This window comes from Streptopelia decaocto (assembly GCF_964273445.1).
Source record: "Streptopelia decaocto genome assembly, chromosome: 3".
Lineage (NCBI taxonomy): Eukaryota > Metazoa > Chordata > Aves > Columbiformes > Columbidae > Streptopelia > Streptopelia decaocto.
In genome coordinates this window covers 124,708-141,633 of record NC_138656.1, presented here as the reverse complement: position 1 = coordinate 141,633, position 16,926 = coordinate 124,708, and the positions used below count along the sequence as shown (strand labels likewise).

Here is a 16,926-nt window from a genome sequence, read left to right as displayed (position 1 = left end):
CAAGTTTTTACTATAGGAACTTGATCAAAGTATGGTAATGAGGATGTGAAGCAAAAAGCGAACAGGAGAACTACTGTGTTGCCTCAGAAGGGAGAATGGACCAGTACGACGTGTCCCAGCTCTGAAGCTGTTTCTGTGCCTGACATGGGTGTCTGTGCTTGTGGAGATGGTGAGAAGCAGCAGCCAGCCGGAGCGGAGGGGTTCAGCCTTCTCAAAACCCACCGTCCACGACTAAGTCACAGCCTTTGCCCGCTCTCTTCATCCGAACATGGCTCTGTCAGTGCCAGACAGCAACAAGATTAACCAGTTTCTCATTTGCAGGATTCTAGCATTGTGACTCACCAATTTCAGCCCCCAGCAAATTAATGATCAGCATTTTTTATCCCCACATTGGCACAATTGGCCAGCCCCAGGCTGTCTGAGAGGTCCAGGACCGTTCTCCCAGCAGACGCGGGGAGCACCGTCGCCCGCAGTGGCGCTGGGTGTTCTCCTGGCGCCGAGCGGTGTAGCGTGAGCAGGAGGCAGCTCTTGGAGGGGAGATCGCTCTTTGAGGGCAGGCTGGCCGTGCACGCGCGGCGGGCAGGCGTGGGGCGCAGCGGGCGCCCCGGGCCAGCCCCAGCCACAGGGCTGCTCTGGGAACCCCCAGACGGGCTGCCCTGGCCGGGGGTCCCGCTGCACGTCATTTCCAATTTTTCTCTATTACAGAGAAAGCGGCTGCCAGACTGGAGGGAGAATCTTCCAGTCTTTTGTTATTGAAATAGCTTGCACTGAAATAAATCTAATAAACTTGTGAAATAGCATTAGGACCCTGGAATGAGCTGTGGAACACGCACATCCTAATGACACCGGTGCTGTAGTTTATTTTCTCCAGTTCGTTTGCTGAGGTCGGTGAGAAGACTCGTGGGACGCGCCCTGCGGGCGGCACGGCAGCGGCTGCGCGGGAGGAGCCCCGCCCGGGCCGCGCTGCTGCGCGGGAGGAGCCCCGCCCGGGCCGCGCTGCTGCGCGGGAGGAGCCCCGCCCGGGCCGCGCTGCTGCGCGGGAGGAGCCCCGCCCGGGCCGCGCTGCTGCGCGGGAGGAGCCCCGCCCGGGCCGCGCTGCTGCGCGGGAGGAGCCCCGCCCGGGCCGCGCTGCTGCGCGGGAGGAGCCCCGCCCGGGCCGCGCTGCTGCGCGGGAGGAGCCCCGCCCGGGCCGCGCTGCTGCGCGGGAGGAGCCCCGCCCGGGCCGCGCTGCTGCGCCACCGGCCCTTCGCTGCGCCCGGCCGGGGAGCGGGCCGGAGGGCGGGGCGGGAGCGGGCCGGAGGGCGGGGCGAGAGCGGGCCGGAGGGCGGGGCGAGAGCGGGCCGGAGGGCGGGGCGGGAGCGGGCCGGAGGGCGGGGCGAGAGCGGGCCGGAGGGCGGGGCGGGAGCGGGCCGGAGGGCGGGGCGGGAGCGGGCCGGAGGGCGGGGCGGGAGCGGGCCGGAGGGCGGGGCGAGAGCGGGCCGGAGGGCGGGGCGGCGGCGCGGGCAGCTCCCGCGCAGCCCCGGCCCGCGGCACCGGCCCGGCTGCGGATCGCGGCCCGCTCGGCTGCGCGGAGCGGAGCGGGAGGCCCGGCGGCGGAGCGGAGCGGGAGGCCGGCGCAGGCGCTGCCCCGGAGGAGCCGGCTCCGGGTGAGGGGCGGGCACGGAGCCGCGGCCCCTCCCCGAGCCTGGGCCCGGCGGCCGGGGGCGGCTCCGCCAGCGCTGCCGGCTGCTGGCCGCCGTGAGGTAAGGGTAAGGGCCGGGGGAGCTGAGCCGCGCTGTGCTGAGGGGCCGCTTGAAACCGCCTCCCGAAGCGGCGGCCGGGGGAGGGAGGGAGGCCGCGGAGCGGGCTGGTTCCGCGGAGCAGCGCGCTGTGCCCGCCGGGCCGCAGGTGAGGAGCCGGGCTGCGGCCGCTGCGCCGCTTTCCCCTGCGGCCTCGGCCGGGCAGCTCCCGCGGGGCGCGCTCCGGGGCCCGCTCCGGGCCGCTGCCGGGGCTCGGGCCTCTGCCGGGGCTCGGGCCGCTGCCGGGGCTCGGGCCGCTGCCGGGGCTCGGGCCTCTGCCGGGGCTCGGGCCTCTGCCGGGGCTCGGGCCTCTGCCGGGGCTCGGGCCTCTGCCGGGGCTCTGGCCGCTGCCGGGGCTCGGGCCTCTGCCGGGGCTCTGGCCGCTGCCGGGGCTCTGGCCGCTGCCGGGGCTCTGGCCGCTGCCGGGGCTCTGGCCGCTGCCGGGGCTCTGGCCGCTGCCGGGGCTCTGGCCGCTGCCGGGGCTCTGGCCGCTGCCGGGGCTCGGGCCGCTGCCGGGGCTCGGGCCGCTGCCGGGGCTCGGGCCGCTGCCGGGGCTCGGGCCGCTGCCGGGGCTCGGGCCGCTGCGGGCCCGCCCGGGACCCTCGTGGCGCGCTCCCGCCGAGCCGCCCGGCCCCGTCCTGCCGCCCGCTCCCCGTGTGCGGGGTCTCTCAGGCTCGGCGGAGGAGCTTCGTGCGCGCTCGCAGCGCGGGGCTGTCCCGGCCCGGCCTGCGGGCAGCTGGGCTGAGCCCCGGGCTTAGCCAGGCGGAACAAAGGGCTCTCAGTCTGGGCACCTGCGTCCATTTTCTGGCTGGAATAGGGGTTACCGGGGCCCAAAAGATGGGGATGCGGCGTATGTCTTGCCAGTTCCTCTTCTGAAATGTTTCCTTATACATATCTTGGTTAAAGTTTACTTTAAATCACACAGGTCCGATTTGATAGATGTAGAACAGCAGAAGGTGTACTTTCCTGCCTTAGCCTGATTCTTTTGTCTTCTCATGCTTCTAAGTTACTCAGCTCTCTTTTGTTTTATTTGCTTGTTTCCCGAAGTGTAACACTTAAGCCCTTGTAAGTAAGGAGCACCTTCATGTGCCTTTTGATGAGGTCTGAGCAAAACATGATTTCCTGCTGTATTTCTGTGTGGGCACAAGGCCCTGGGGGTGAACAGGACGGTGCAGCGGGAATGGGGAATGGGTTCTCCCCTGGGGGTAAACAGGGTGCCCGCGGGAATGGGGAATGGGTTCTCCCCTGGGGGTGAACAGGGTGCCCGCGGGAATGGGGAATGGGTTCTCCCCTGGTGGCTGGTGGGGCAGCTGCGGGACTCCAGGTGCCTGAGTTAGTGCGTTTGCCCAGGTGTGAGCTGGGAGGCTGGTGCAGCCGTGCTCAGGACGGGCTGTGGACTCCGGCGCTCCACGGTGACTCCATCTTCAATTCTGCTATGCCTGTGCTGACTCCGTGAGTAATTCTGTGTTTTGCTGCGATAAAATGTGCCAGTGTAGCTGTTGAACCAAGCTCTTACCTTTCCTCAGGTCAGATCTGTGTTAAGTCTCGTTAGTTTTAGATCTGTTTAGCTCTAAAAATATTTAATTCTTAGTAGCTACTTGGGACTTGAATATTTAGTTGGATGAGCAGGAAGACGATGGTAAACAGAATTGTTAATCACACAGCTATGCAACAAAGTTGTGCTGTGATTCTGAAGATGTTTATGTAGTACAGTAACCCTAGGATGCATTTAATTTTATTGAATGGATTTGTATTCAATCCACTGCCTCATTCTTTGTGTTAACTAAAACGTAAACTAAGTAATAAGCACCAGTGATATCACCAGTATTGGTGATGGAAACAGCTGTGTGGGACAAGGCTCCTGTCCGTTGCTGGGAATGCACTCACCAAGTTCCTTTTGCAGTTGGCTTTTTTCAAGGAATTTTTGTAGTTTTCAATCTGTTTATATGGGGTAAACTTGCAAACGTTTGGGTTTTTGTTTGGTTTTGCCCCGCCGGGGTCTGGGATCAGACAGTGCTGTTGGAAGGGCGAGGTGTCCCTGGCGGCTCAGCCTGCGACTCGTGTGCCATCGCTGTGCCGGAGGGTTCGCCTGGCTGAGGCTTTGAAAGAACAGCCAGCACAAATACTAGTCCGTGCTCAGAAACTGATCCTGTTAAGCTTTAGAATTTTGAGTTTGTCTCAAAAACTTCTGGTGGCTTGAGAAACTTTTGTGCTGAACAAGGTGCAAACCTGGTGATCCCCGCTGTTGGAAGCGCAGGCGGCCGGGCTGTGGATGGTGTTGTCACCAGTTCCAGTTCCCCACGCTGGGGCTGTGCGGCCGTGCCGGCCGGGGCGCTGTGGGGGCCCGGCTGTGGATGGTGTTGGCACCAGTTCCAGCTCCCCGCGCCGGGGCTGTGTGGCCGTGCTGGCCGGGGCACTGTGGGGGCTCCCGGGGTGACCTGGGCGGGGTCCCCGTCACGCTCCCAGCCAGCCCGTGTCCCTGGGTTGGTGAGGCCGTGGTCTCTGTGTGACGCTGCCCCGGTGTCCCCCAGCTCGCTGGAGCACCGAGTGTGTGATCAGCTGTGTGAGGGTTTCGATGTGTGGCAGACAGGACCAGGAGGGTTGGCTTCTCTTGCTCTCAAGTATGTCTAAGGACGAAGACGACTGGCTCTTTTACTTAAGGCTCGGGGTGGTTTGGGGTTGTTTCTGAAGACAGATCAGACATAGTAACGAAGGCACTGAATGAGTGGTAGGGTCACTGGATTTTTCACAAGAGAGCTACTGCTTAAAAAAAAAAAGGCAGAAGAGCGCTGTCAATTTAACCATTAAAAAGCTTCTGTTATCTACTAGAATAATGTAGCTGTCACATTTTAGTGATAAGTAATGTAATTCATCTCCTGACAGCAGGAGCGAATCGGCAGAGTGCTATATGAAGCAGATATGGTCTCTTTTCTTACGATGCGTTACCAAACCGCAGCCCCAGCTCGTCAGCCCGTGGGGCCGCTGGGGGCTCGGCAGCGGAGTCGTGGTGGTGCCTCGTAGACGTGGTGACTCCGGCACAGCAGCGTGCAGAAACACGGCTCTGTGGCTCCATGGCCCTGCAGGACTTGCCTGTGGCTCTAAATACTCTGCATACCATGCAGATCTCAAAAATAAGAGGTTTACATACCTCTGAGCTGTAATCAGAGATTTATCGAGCTGTGTCTCATGGAAAACCTCTAAAATTCCCTTCTTAAGAGTTGCATGGCGAGAATGCTGAGCATTAGCTAAGCATTGCCAGTTAAACTGTTTGTTTTGTTCAGGTCACTTATTCAATTGCTAGGGTGTATCAGGAGAGGGGACAGAAGTGTAACTAAATATTTGGCACCTTGTGTTAAGTCATTGTGTAACAAAACACAGAGGTGATGTCGTAGGAACTGGCTGGATATGAAGCTCTAATTTCCAGTACATGTCATCTTAGTTTAGAACACTGAAAACAAATTATTCCTGACACATAAAATTCTACAGCAAGGTACTTAATGCAGTAGAGTTATCCTGTATTTTGTTATGCAGCGTGTTACTGAGAGCTGGAGAGGATGTCACATGCACTTCTTAGCGTTTATGGTGTGCGTGGTCTAGAGCGGGAGCACTTACGGTCACCGGTTCCACCCGATGTGCCGCCAGCCGCAGCGCCCCGGCCCTCGGGCGCGCGGGTCGGCCTGCGCTGCGGCTCCGGAGCCCGCGCTGCAGTGTGAGCAGCACAGGGGGCTGGCAGCGCTGCGGCGGGGTCTGTCTCAGCGGTGAGCCGGTGCTGCAGCGTGAGCAGCACAGGGGGCTGGCAGCGCTGCGGCGGGGTCTGTCTCAGCGGTGAGCCGGTGCTGCAGCGTGAGCAGCACAGGGGGCTGGCAGCGCTGCGGCGGGGTCTGTCTCAGCGGTGAGCCGGTGCTGCAGCGTGAGCAGCACAGGGGGCTGGCAGCGCTGCGGCGGGGTCTGTCTCAGCGGTGAGCCACTCTGTGGAGGGGTGGCTGCTTCCAGTTTGCGTTTCTGAGGGTAGAGTCTGAAGAGCTTACGTGGTCTGCACCCTGTGTCGTACCTACTTGGCAGGGGAGACATTCTGTTCTGTAACCCAGCCTGTTCTAGTCTGGCTTAGGGGGCCTCTTGGAGGTGGGCCCAGACAAACAGGTACAATCTTTGCACTCTGCCGCCTTGTTCTGCAGCGCTGCCACAGAAGTGACGGGGGCGCGCCGGGCGTCACGGCCAGGCAGCCGGCCCTGGCTGCTCCGCGGGAGCCGGCGGGGGCCCGGGGGCCGCGGGGCAGGAGCCTGCGGGGCGTGGGGGCCGGCGGGGCCCGGGGGCCGCAGGGTGGGGGCCGACGCGGGGCGGGAGCCGGCGGGGCCCGGGGGCCGCGGGGCTCGGCAGGGGCTGCTCCGACCCCGCACCCGGGATCCCCGCACACCGGTGTCGGCGCTGACTTTCCGCAGCCCAGTGCTGCTGTCCGAGGCTTCCGGGTAAAACAGAGCAGGTGAATGTAGCGAGGCGTTTGCAGGATCTCTGATGCCTGGAAAATCCAGTGTTTATGGGATCATTCCTCACCTGAAGGAGTGCAGGCCTCGTTCTGCTCTTGACAGTGAGTTTTATATTTATTCTGGTAACTTCATGGGAGTTGCTCCTGAATTTTTGCTGTTACTCGTGAGTCATAGAATCAAGCCCAAGAGCTTGTTTTATCCTTGTAACTTTTTGTTGCCTTTTGTGGTTTTTGTGAGTCTACACATGTAAAGCCCGTGCTTAACTCTGCGAAATAAAACGGAAAATTTTGCAGGGTGGCCACAGCCATATTTCTGTCATTTTTTTTTTCTTTCTCACATCATTTATTGAAAGTTTGCCGAAAGATTTAAATGTGTTCTCTAAGAAAACTGACTAAAATGAATTGTCTTGTAATTGCAAGATTGATAGTATATCCATTGGTTGTGTGCTTAGGAGAAGCTGGGGAATATTCTTGTGCAATGATTTGGAAATGGCCGTCTGTCTGCTGCAGTTCTTTGGGAGGAAGCTGGCTGATGCAGCACATGTGGATATTTGGGGTTGTTTTTCTGCCTTGAGATCAGCAGAGGAAAATATTACACATGAAGGAAAAGAAGTTGTGAGCTGCAGACACATTTTCTCAGTAGGTTCCTGCTGGTTTTTTGGACATACAGTTCCAAACAGCCCAGTTGACAGTTGCTGAGCGTTAGTGCTGTGCTGTTCCCTCTGAAGCTGGTAGGGGTTCTGCCATCGCTGTGGAAATGGCAGGAGCATGGAGAGCTTGCCGTGATACAGCGACAGGCGCAGAGGGACGTTACTGGAGTCCCACCGGTTCTCTGGCAGGAATAACAGTGCTTTGTGATGTATAATTGTCGTATATGACTTGGGATTAGTGAACCTGTTTGTGGTGGGTGTTGTGTGAAGACTGTTAGGATGCTGCACCAGGGAGGACTCTGCTCTGTGGAAACGACGTGTAACAGGAGCCCAGGATGGGACAGAGGGCGTTTTTCCTCTGGTCTCGAACAGGGTTTCCCAGGCAGCCGTGCACATGGAGGCTCTCGCGGTGTCTGCCCGGGGACTTGTCTCTGCAGAGCGGGAGCCCCGCGCTGCACGTCAGCAGGTGTTGTCTTCCTGCGTTCTGGGAAGTCCCAAGCCCTGGATCGTTGTGTATGGTATTTAAGGGACAAACCCTTAGCTGTAAACGGCGGTTGCTCCATCACAACCAGCGGAGCACTGCATAGTGACTCTGAGGCATGCTCACGGTTGGCTCCCCTATCTCATATATACAGGCTTAGATGCAGAAACAACTTTATTCTGAGAGGCTTTCCTCAAAAACAAAGCTTTTCTTGCTCCATAATGCACCAGCTCCAGAGTGAGCGTCACCTGGCGAGTGCGCGGCCCCGAGGCGGCGCTCCGATCGCGGGCCCCGAGGCGGCGCTCCGATCGCGGGCCCCGAGGCGGCGCTCCGATCGCGGGCCCCGAGGCGGCGCTCCGATCGCGGCCCCCGAGGCGGCGCTCCGGTCGCGGCCCCCGAGGCGGCGCTCCGGTCGCGGCCCCCGAGGCGGCGCTCCGGTCGCGGCCCCCGAGGCGGCGCTCCGATCGCGGCCCCCGAGGCGGCGCTCCGATCGCGGCCCCCGAGGCGGCGCTCCGATCGCGGGCCCACAGAGAAAGAAAAGCTCTGGGTGCTTTGCAGTGGTTCTCTCTTCTTTTTTTTTCCAATTTGAAATGATGTCTTTGGCTTCTGCTTTATATTTGCTGAATACAAATCCATGCTTTCCAGTAATTAGCTCTGGGGCTCTTTGACCCTGACTTTGTTGAAACGTACTTCCAGCATGAAAATAACCCAGAGCCTTACTGGTTTTTCCTTCACACATGACGTGTGCTGCCTATGCTGACATTCCCTCTCTGAACTTGTCTGAGTCCGCAGCCTTGTCTTCTCCTTAACCCTTTGCTTAGTAGTTTCTCTTACTTGATGATGCTTTTTGTGCGTATGCAAAAATAGGTATTTAAATACACTTGAGGAGGGATGTGTGAAAACCGCTGAAGTGCTGGCCTGCCCTGGCCGTGTGCTCGCTGAGCGTGCTGCTCGGGCCGGGGCGCCAGGACGGCGGAGCCGCTGCACTGAACAGAGAAGCCTTGGCATCAGCACAGTTTCCTCTCACCCTTCCCTTCGCAGACAACGGCGCGTGTTCGGCAGCGCGGTTGGAGCTCCTGCTGGGACACGGCGCGGCGGTTGTGACGGGGAGGCTCCTCGGGGTTTTGGTGCGATCCCTTCCAGGCACAGCGGGGTTGTAGCGCTGGTTACGGGCGTCTGCTCTGCGCGAGGCAGAGCGTGCCCTTTGGTCCCAGCACAAGGGAAAAAGCCTTTGTTTTGCCAGCAGAAATCTTCATTTGGGACACTTAACTGGTGCATTGAAAGGACAATGAAATTAAGAAAGGTAGATCATAGTATTCAGCAAGACATCTGTACTTTATATATGCAAACGTAAACATGTGAAGGTCCTGGGTTGATGCAAAGTGCCTAAGTTATCATTTCAGGGGCAGCCTCTTAAGTTCCAGCCTTGGTGGTCATGAAATGGCAAATTAAAACTATTACTGTTCCAGGCCTGATTGTGGTAGGTGGCGTCAGTGTGATTTGCGTGTAGGTGTGAAACGCGTGAGTGCAAGGACAGGCACGTTTCGCTGTGAATTTATGCATTTGAGGAGCTTGGAAAGAGATGCTGCTTTTTATGACAAGCTGCTAAGAAGCACGGCAGCTGTCTGAAGGTGCCTGTGGGCTTGGCATGCATCTCTGATCTAGAGATTAACGAGCAGAAGCTGTCAAAAGTTCGCTGAACGCGCAGGCTTCAAACCAGCAGCTGCTGCAGCTGATTTCTGCAGCGCTGGGCGCGCGGAGCGGTCCCCGTTTGGTGCTGTGCGAAGGAGCGGAGGTAGAAGGTGTTGCTGGCAGGATGGGCAAAGCATGGAAGGAGAAATGGAATTGCAGAGTAAAAACGGATTTAGATGTTTCTAAAGCTGGATTACAATCTGGGTCTATTTCTCCTGTGCGTTGCCAAACGAGATTCCCTGGCCAAGGGAGGGACTGCAGCAGTTGTGTTCTGCAGAATGTAACTTTTATCTGAAAGGGAGAAGGGGATAAAAACTGGTTCTGGCCCTCCAGGCTGAGAATAGATGTGGGAAGCAGGAGCTGAACGCAGGCAGAGCGGCCGCTGAGCTTTGCTGCTGTCACAGCGGGCTGCGGCAGGACGGAGCTTTGCTGCTGTCACAGCGGGCTGCGGCCGCTGAGCTTTGCTGCTGTCACAGCGGGCTGCGGCAGGACGGAGCTTTGCTGCTGTCACAGCGGGCTGCGGCCGCTGAGCTTTGCTGCTGTCACAGCGGGCTGCGGCAGGACGGAGCTTTGCTGCTGTCACAGCGGGCTGCGGCAGGACGGAGCTTTGCTGCTGTCACAGCGGGCTGCGGCAGGACGGAGCTTTGCTGCTGTCACAGCGGGCTGCGGCAGGACGGAGCTTTGCTGCTGTCACAGCGGGCTGCGGCAGGACGGAGCTTTGCTGCTGTCACAGCGGGCTGCGGCAGGACGGAGCTTTGCTGCTGTCACAGCGGGCTGCGGCAGGACGGAGCTTTGCTGCTGTCACAGCGGGCTGCGGCAGGACGGAGCTTTGCTGCTGTCACAGCGGGCTGCGGCAGGACGGAGCTTTGCTGCTGTCACAGCGGGCTGCGGCAGGACGGAGCTTTGCTGCTGTCACAGCGGGCTGCGCAGGACGGAGCTTTGCTGCTGTCACAGCGGGCTGCGCAGGACGGAGCTTTGCTGCTGTCACAGCGGGCTGCGGCAGGACGGAGCTTTGCTGCTGTCACAGCGGGCTGCGGCAGGACGGAGCTTTGCTGCTGTCACAGCGGGCTGCGGCAGGACGGAGCTTTGCTGCTGTCACAGCGGGCTGCGGCAGGACGGAGCTTTGCTGCTGCCCCAGCTGCCCGCTGGCGGGGCAGAGCATGGGCAGAGCAGGGCGTGGGCAGAGCGGTGGCCGCCCTCTGGGCTCGTGCTTTCCTGGAACGGCGGCACGCTCAGCAGGCTGCCAGCTCCCGCTTGGGCTGGCGTGCGGCCTCAGCAGCGCCGTGGGCACTCCGCTCGCCCGGTGTGCGGCCCTGGGGCGGTGCCGCAGGGTGCTGGACGGGTGTGTGCAGGGGGACGCTGGTGAGCGTTGCTCCGGTGAGGTCGTGGTCCGTGGATGGTGAAAGGAAGATGTTTATTCTCCTCGATTTGCCTCTGGCGCTGTGGTTCTGCAAGGGAGGCAGAGCGGGACAGAAGTAACGAGGTGCAGGGTGGACTGAGTTCCCCCGCTCGGTCACTGCAGGTCACGTCACTCGCTCGGTAGGTTTGCGGCTCCCCGGAGACGTGGGCCTGTGTTGGTGCGGGGGACATATCATAGCCGAGGAACAGAAGAACAGAGAGAAATGAACTTGGTGGTGTTTATTTTAAGACCGGTTGATAGACTTTGAAGGGTTTTTTCATGTTGCTGAATTTATACAAAGAAGCCCTATAAAAATAACTGGCAGCAGATGTAGAAGCAATAAAATAATGCTGTGTGAAGTCTTGAAACTGTGGTATGTAACCACAAGAGCTATTTTCAGCTGTTGGCAGCTTTCTCTTTATTATCTGCAGAAGGAGAATGATGGAATGTGTTAGCTGTTAAACAGTTTAATTTTTCATTTGCAAAGGGACAGAGTAAACCTGTCTCCAGTGTGCTCGGTCCCAGCTCCCGTACACACCGATGGCCGAGGTTTGTTGCTGACACTCGTGGGAGCCTTTGGTACCAGCGTGTCAGCAAGAACTAAACCTGGAAATGCCTCCTCCTCTGACTCCTGCCTCGCTTTCTACATTTGGTCACATTCGATTCCAATCGGAAAGGAAAAAATGTGCCACAAATTCTTCATCTGACCTATGTGCATAACATAACCCCCCATACAGTAAACATGTGGAGTCACCAATTCGTTTGAATTCGGAATGGTCTGATGTTGTCAGTACTTTGACCCAATTTCACCATTTCAACAAGCGAGGCTTATTTTCTTCCAAAACACTTATTTCGAAACACTTTGTCCCAGGATAGAGAAAACAAATTGTTTACACAGGCAAACGAATAGCGGAGAGTTAAACACCCACACTTAGTTGTTCCGGAGCTCCCCTGCTCGTGCTTTCTGCGACTCACGAGTCCGGTGAGGAGAGGGACGCGCCCAGCAGTGATCAGACGGGTCGGGATGCGACTGCTCGTGCTGCCGAGGAGGCAAACTTTGGCGATGGTGGTGTTCCCATATCACAAGTACCCCATATCACAGATGGGTTGGACAGAGAAGGGGAAACTGCTCCTCCCAAAATCTAGGGAGAGTGAAGACCTTCTCTTCCTTGTCTGGATGGAGACAGCCTGGGGTGGGGCTTTCAGCCCTTCTCTGTACTGTGAGAGCCAGTTGGCAATTGCGGCATCAGTGCTTCCCTCCTTATATATGGGAGCGTATATGTCCTGGTCTTTTGAGGGACCTGAGGAAAGGTGCGGGTGGGTGAGTTACTGGGGTGATGATACCAGCTTTTCAAATACAAATGTGATGCTGGAAGAAGGGGCGAGGACGGGAAGGCTGCTCAAACCTGTGCAGAATGCTGGGTCTGGAGATGTCTTGTTATACGAAATACGTCTGTCTTTCCAGGATCCGTATGCAGATGGCTGGGAGAAAGGGGGAGAAAAGGAGAGGAGCTTCGGTAGGAAGTAGAAAATAGTGAGAACTTCAACAGGTGAAGAGGTTGGGGTTGGTGGATGGAAAACTCGCAGGTACAGGGAGGAAGGCTGTGAGGGTCACGGGGTCTTATCCTCGGGGAGTCGGCTGTGAGACTGAGGGCAAGTTTGGTGCAGGGGCTGGGGCAGGAGAAGCTGGGGCTGGTCGAGATAAGCAGTGAGAGGAGAGAGCTGGCGCTGGAGGAGAGAGGAGAGAGCTGGCGCTGGAGGAGAGAGGAGAGAGCTGGCGCTGGAGGAGAGAGGAGAGAGCTGGCGCTGGAGGAGAGAGGAGAGAGCTGGCGCTGGAGGAGAGAGCTGGCGCTGGAGGAGAGAGCTGGCGCTGGAGGAGAGAGGAGAGAGCTGGCCTGAGGAAACGGGAGCGGAGCAGGAAGGCAGCAGTGACCTTCGCATGGTCGAGGCATTGCGAGGCAGCGGTGCCAGAAGACGGAGGGGCCAGGGATGGTTATCAGAGGGAACAATTGTCCTCTGGGAGAGGATCAAGAGGAGCAACATGAGGATAGGAAGGATGACCCACGTTTACGTGACTTCCAAGTTACCCGGGTTGAGACTCAGCCAAGAAGCTTGACTGGCACTGTCAGTCCCATGGTGAATATATAAACAACAGGAAGAGGAGTGGAATTAGCCTGGGACAGATATTTCAGGAGCCTTCAGCTTTGAATTTCCTGGCTTTCATTGGTGTGTCATAAACTTTTTGTTTTCACCATTTTTTCGTGAAGAATTGGGATGGAAGAAGAAACAATAAAGAGTGTTTATTGGAATAGAGTGTCATGTTTGGCTTCTCTCAATTATTTGGTGTAAGTATATTTAGAGACTAAACTGTAGGTTGTAAATATTTGAGTTTCTGAAACTCCCTTGTCGCTCAAAAGAAAACGTCTTCCAAACGGATCCCCCAGCCCCAAACTGTTAGGCTGCTCGGTTTATGCGTCCCCTGCCCCCAGCGGGGTCCTCAAACAGGCAGGAAGTGAAGACCGTTCAAATTAAGTTATTTTGCTGCCTGGGATCTGGTGTGGTGCCTTATGGTTGGTTGTGGGTGGGTTGGTTGGCGGTTGGTTTGTTTTTGACTCCTGCTAACGTTACGGAACAAGTTGAGGCCTTTCTCCCGTGGTGCGTATTGGCGTAGCCGAAAGGACGGCGGGAGCCCCGTGCTCTGGGGCTTCCCTGCGCGCCGCCTGGCACCGGTGCCGCGGGGTGAGGGCAGAGGGGCCCGGCCGGTTTTCGCTCTGCGCGGCTCAGGCGCGGCGGGGATCGCAGGGCGCGGGCTGGACCGTGGTTTCCCCCGCGCGGCTCAGGCGCGGCCGGGATCGCAGGGCGCGGGCTGGACGGTGGTTTCCCCTGCGCGGCTCAGGCGCGGCGGGGATCGCAGGGCGCGGGCTGGACGGTGGTTTCCCCTGCGCGGCTCAGGCGCGGCGGGGATCGCAGGGCGCGGGCTGGACGGTGGTTTCCCCTGCGCGGCTCAGGCGCGGCGGGGATCGCAGGGCGCGGGCTGGACGGTGGTTTCCCCTGCGCGGCTCAGGCGCGGCCGGGATCGCAGGGCGCGGGCTGGACGGTGGTTTCCCCCGCGCGGCTCAGGCGCGGCCGGGATCGCAGGATGCGGGCTGGACGGTGGTTTCCCCCGCGCGGCTCAGGCGCGGCGGGGATCGCAGGACGCGGGCTGGACGGTGGTTTCCCCCGCGTGGCTCAGGCGCGGCCGGGATCGCAGGGCGCGGGCTGGACGGTGGTTTCCCCCGCGCGGCTCAGGCGCGGCGGGGATCGCAGGACGCGGGCTGGACGGTGGTTTCCCCTGCGCGGCTCAGGCGCGGCCGGGATCGCAGGGCGCGGGCTGGACGGTGGTTTCCCCCGCGCGGCTCAGGCGCGGCCGGGATCGCAGGGCGCGGGCTGGACGGTGGTTTCCCCTGCGCGGCTCAGGCGCGGCCGGGATCGCAGGGCGCGGGCTGGACGGTGGTTTCCCCCGCGCGGCTCAGGCGCGGCCGGGATCGCAGGGCGCGGGCTGGACGGTGGTTTCCCCCGCGCGGCTCAGGCGCGGCCGGGATCGCAGGGCGCGGGCTGGACGGTGGTTTCCCCCGCGCGGCTCAGGCGCGGCCGGGATCGCAGGGCGCGGGCTGGACGGTGGTTTCCCCCGCGCGGCTCAGGCGCGGCTGGGATCACAGGACACTGGCTGGACGGTGGTTTCCCCCGCGCGGCTCAGGCGCGGCTGGGATCGCAGGGCGCGGGCTGGACGGTGGTTTCCCCCGCGCGGCGCAGGGCAGCGGTGCCGCGGTGCAGAGGGGGGTCGGTGGGGCTGGCCCCCCCCAGCCCGTCTGTCTGAACCAAGGCGGTCAGTGCTGCGGTCTGTCCAGCTGAATGGCCTGTCCAGTCATTGTTAGAGGATCCCGACTAGGTTAGAGCACTGAAAACTCTCGCTGGTATAGGGTGGCTGCTGTATTTACATGGGAGGTCTGTGTATGGAGAGCAATTAGTTTGGGTTAATTAAGTGAAATATTTTCTTGCAGTCTTTCCTGTGCACAAAACAAAATAAATACTTCAAGATATAAGCAGTGTTCTTTTAGTCTTTCTGGTGAAAGTATCTTCCTTTGTTCATTGAGAACTAGGTCTTTTGCTGGGTACCAGGTGCAGTGTTTGTGCACTGGTTGGTTGTGTGGGAGGAGTCGGTCACCGCCTGGAGCTGTGCGAGCGGTGCTGGCAGAGCGCGCCCAAGGCTCTCGGTGCTGTCCTGTGGGGATGGTACGGGAGCCGGTCAGAGCGCGCCCAAGGCTCTCGGTGCTGTTCTGCGGGGATGGTACGGGAGCCGGTCACCGCCTGGAGCTGTGCGAGCGGTGCTGGCAGAGCGCGCCCAAGGCTCTCGGTGCTGTCCTGCGGGGATGGTACGGGAGCCGGTCAGAGCGCGCCCAAGGCTCTCGGTGCTGTTCTGCGGGGATGGTACGGGAGCCGGTCACCGCCTGGAGCTGTGCGAGCGGTGCTGGCAGAGCGCGCCCAAGGCTCTCGGTGCTGTCCTGCGGGGATGGTACGGGAGCCGGTCAGAGCGCGCCCAAGGCTCTCGGTGCTGTCCTGCGGGGATGGTACGGGAGCCGGTCAGAGCGCGCCCAAGGCTCTCGGTGCTGTCCTGCGGGGATGGTACGGGAGCCGGTCAGAGCGCGCCCAAGGCTCTCGGTGCTGTCCTGCGGGGATGGTACGGGAGCCGGTCAGAGCGCGCCCAAGGCTCTCGGTGCTGTCCTGCGGGGATGGTACGGGAGCCGGTCAGAGCGCGCCCAAGGCTCTCGGTGCTGTCCTGCGGGGATGGTACGGGAGCCGGTCAGAGCGCGCCCAAGGCTCTCGGTGCTGTCCTGCGGGGATGGTACGGGAGCCGGTCAGAGCGCGCCCAAGGCTCTCGGTGCTGTCCTGCGGGGATGGTACGGGAGCCGGTCAGAGCGCGCCCAAGGCTCTCGGTGCTGTCCTGCGGGGATGGTACGGGAGCCGGTCAGAGCGCGCCCAAGGCTCTCGGTGCTGTCCTGCGGGGATGGTACGGGAGCCGGTCAGAGCGCGCCCAAGGCTCTCGGTGCTGTCCTGCGGGGATGTCACAGGCAGTGGGTGCTGAGGGAGTAACAGCAAACTGCGCAAAGTCTGTGACGTGCAGCTGTTCAAAGTGAGCAGCACAACCACGGAAACTCGTGGGCCATTTTCCTCATATGGGCTGTTTGATTACTTTAACCTCTTGGCCAGAAAGCAGTAGTGGAAATGTAGCTAATGACACACCAATACAATTGTTCTTGAACAAAAAGCAAATCCACAGCTGCACAGCTCGACTCCACTCACGGAGACGTAGGGCGTGCGTGGGATTAATCCATCAGAGGAAGGACCCACAGACTCTTGCAAATAAATGGTAAAATGCAAGGCGTATTTCCATGTCTACTACTGAATTTATTGGTTAAAACATGTATACCTCAACTGTTAGGTAAAGATACCATGTATGCCAGAATGCTCTTGCCATGGTATGGATGTGAGTTCAAGTTCAATCTGCTGTATCACCATGTTGCAGGATTTACGTTCCTGTGTATTACAGTCACAGAATGGTGATACTGGAGAATATTGATCCTGAAGTAGTCCTGAAAATTTATGGATCTGGAGAACAAATACCACATAGTATAGTAGTTTTAAGAATGTTGGTCTGCGTTTTGGCAAATCCTTAAAAAATGACGGTGAAGGTAGTTTATTTTAGCAGGAAAATCTTATTTATACTTTCTCTCCTGTCTTCTGACGTTTCTCGCATCTGCAGACTGTGCGTACGTTTAATAAGCAATGCCAGGCGCTTCGGGGCTGGTTCTCAGCGGTACGCGCGGTGGCCTTACCGGCGTTCAGGGAGGTCAGCGTGCCCGCGGCTTTTTCAAACGTGATCAAACCAGTCAGGTGTGCATCAGTAATTGTTAGGAGCAGAGAGTAAATTGTACAGAAGATGCTGCGCTAGGTGCAGCTGTCTAATCCCAGACAAGCACACCGATGGCTTAGCCCTGGATGGTGGGGATGTTTGAGCAGAAGGGCGTTTGAGCTCCCGAGGCGGCCGCGGGCCGGGTGGGCGCGTCCCCGGCGGCCTGGAGCCGCTCTGCCCGCCGGCCATGCTGCTGTCCTGGAGCCGCTCTGCCCGCCGGGCGGGAGGCCAGCGCCCCGCTCGGGCGCCCCAGGTCGCCGCAGCCCCAGTGGGTGGTTATCTGCTCCGTCTCCATCTCCACGCAGGTGCTGTAACTCGCCCGCTCCGCACCTGGCTTAGTGCTTCATTGTGAGTTCTGAAGCCTCTCCAGACCTTGAAGCTATATTGTAATTCGAGTCATTACCTTTCCTTGCTTGTTCCGGGAACTGCAGCTCAACGTTAAATGTTTTTTAAGAGGTTTGAAAACATATTTCTGAATGTTTTCACTTTTATT

General features: G+C 59.3%; 1 protein-coding gene across 4 annotated transcripts in view; it reads left to right on the top strand.

Moving 5' to 3' along the window:
- Positions 1-1,512: 1,512 nt before the first annotated feature.
- RIN2 (Ras and Rab interactor 2) overlaps positions 1,513-16,926 on the top strand; it is a 66,833-nt gene continuing 51,419 nt past the window's right edge. Inside the window, exon 1 of one of the 4 annotated variants that reach the window (XM_082049103.1) lies at positions 1,513-1,742. The gene's annotated coding sequence lies outside the window, so the exon portion shown is untranslated. Of the gene's footprint in view, positions 1,743-3,211; positions 3,235-16,926 lie in introns of those variants that run through there. The other 3 variants (XM_082049102.1, XM_082049100.1, XM_082049099.1) reach the window with 3 other exon arrangements.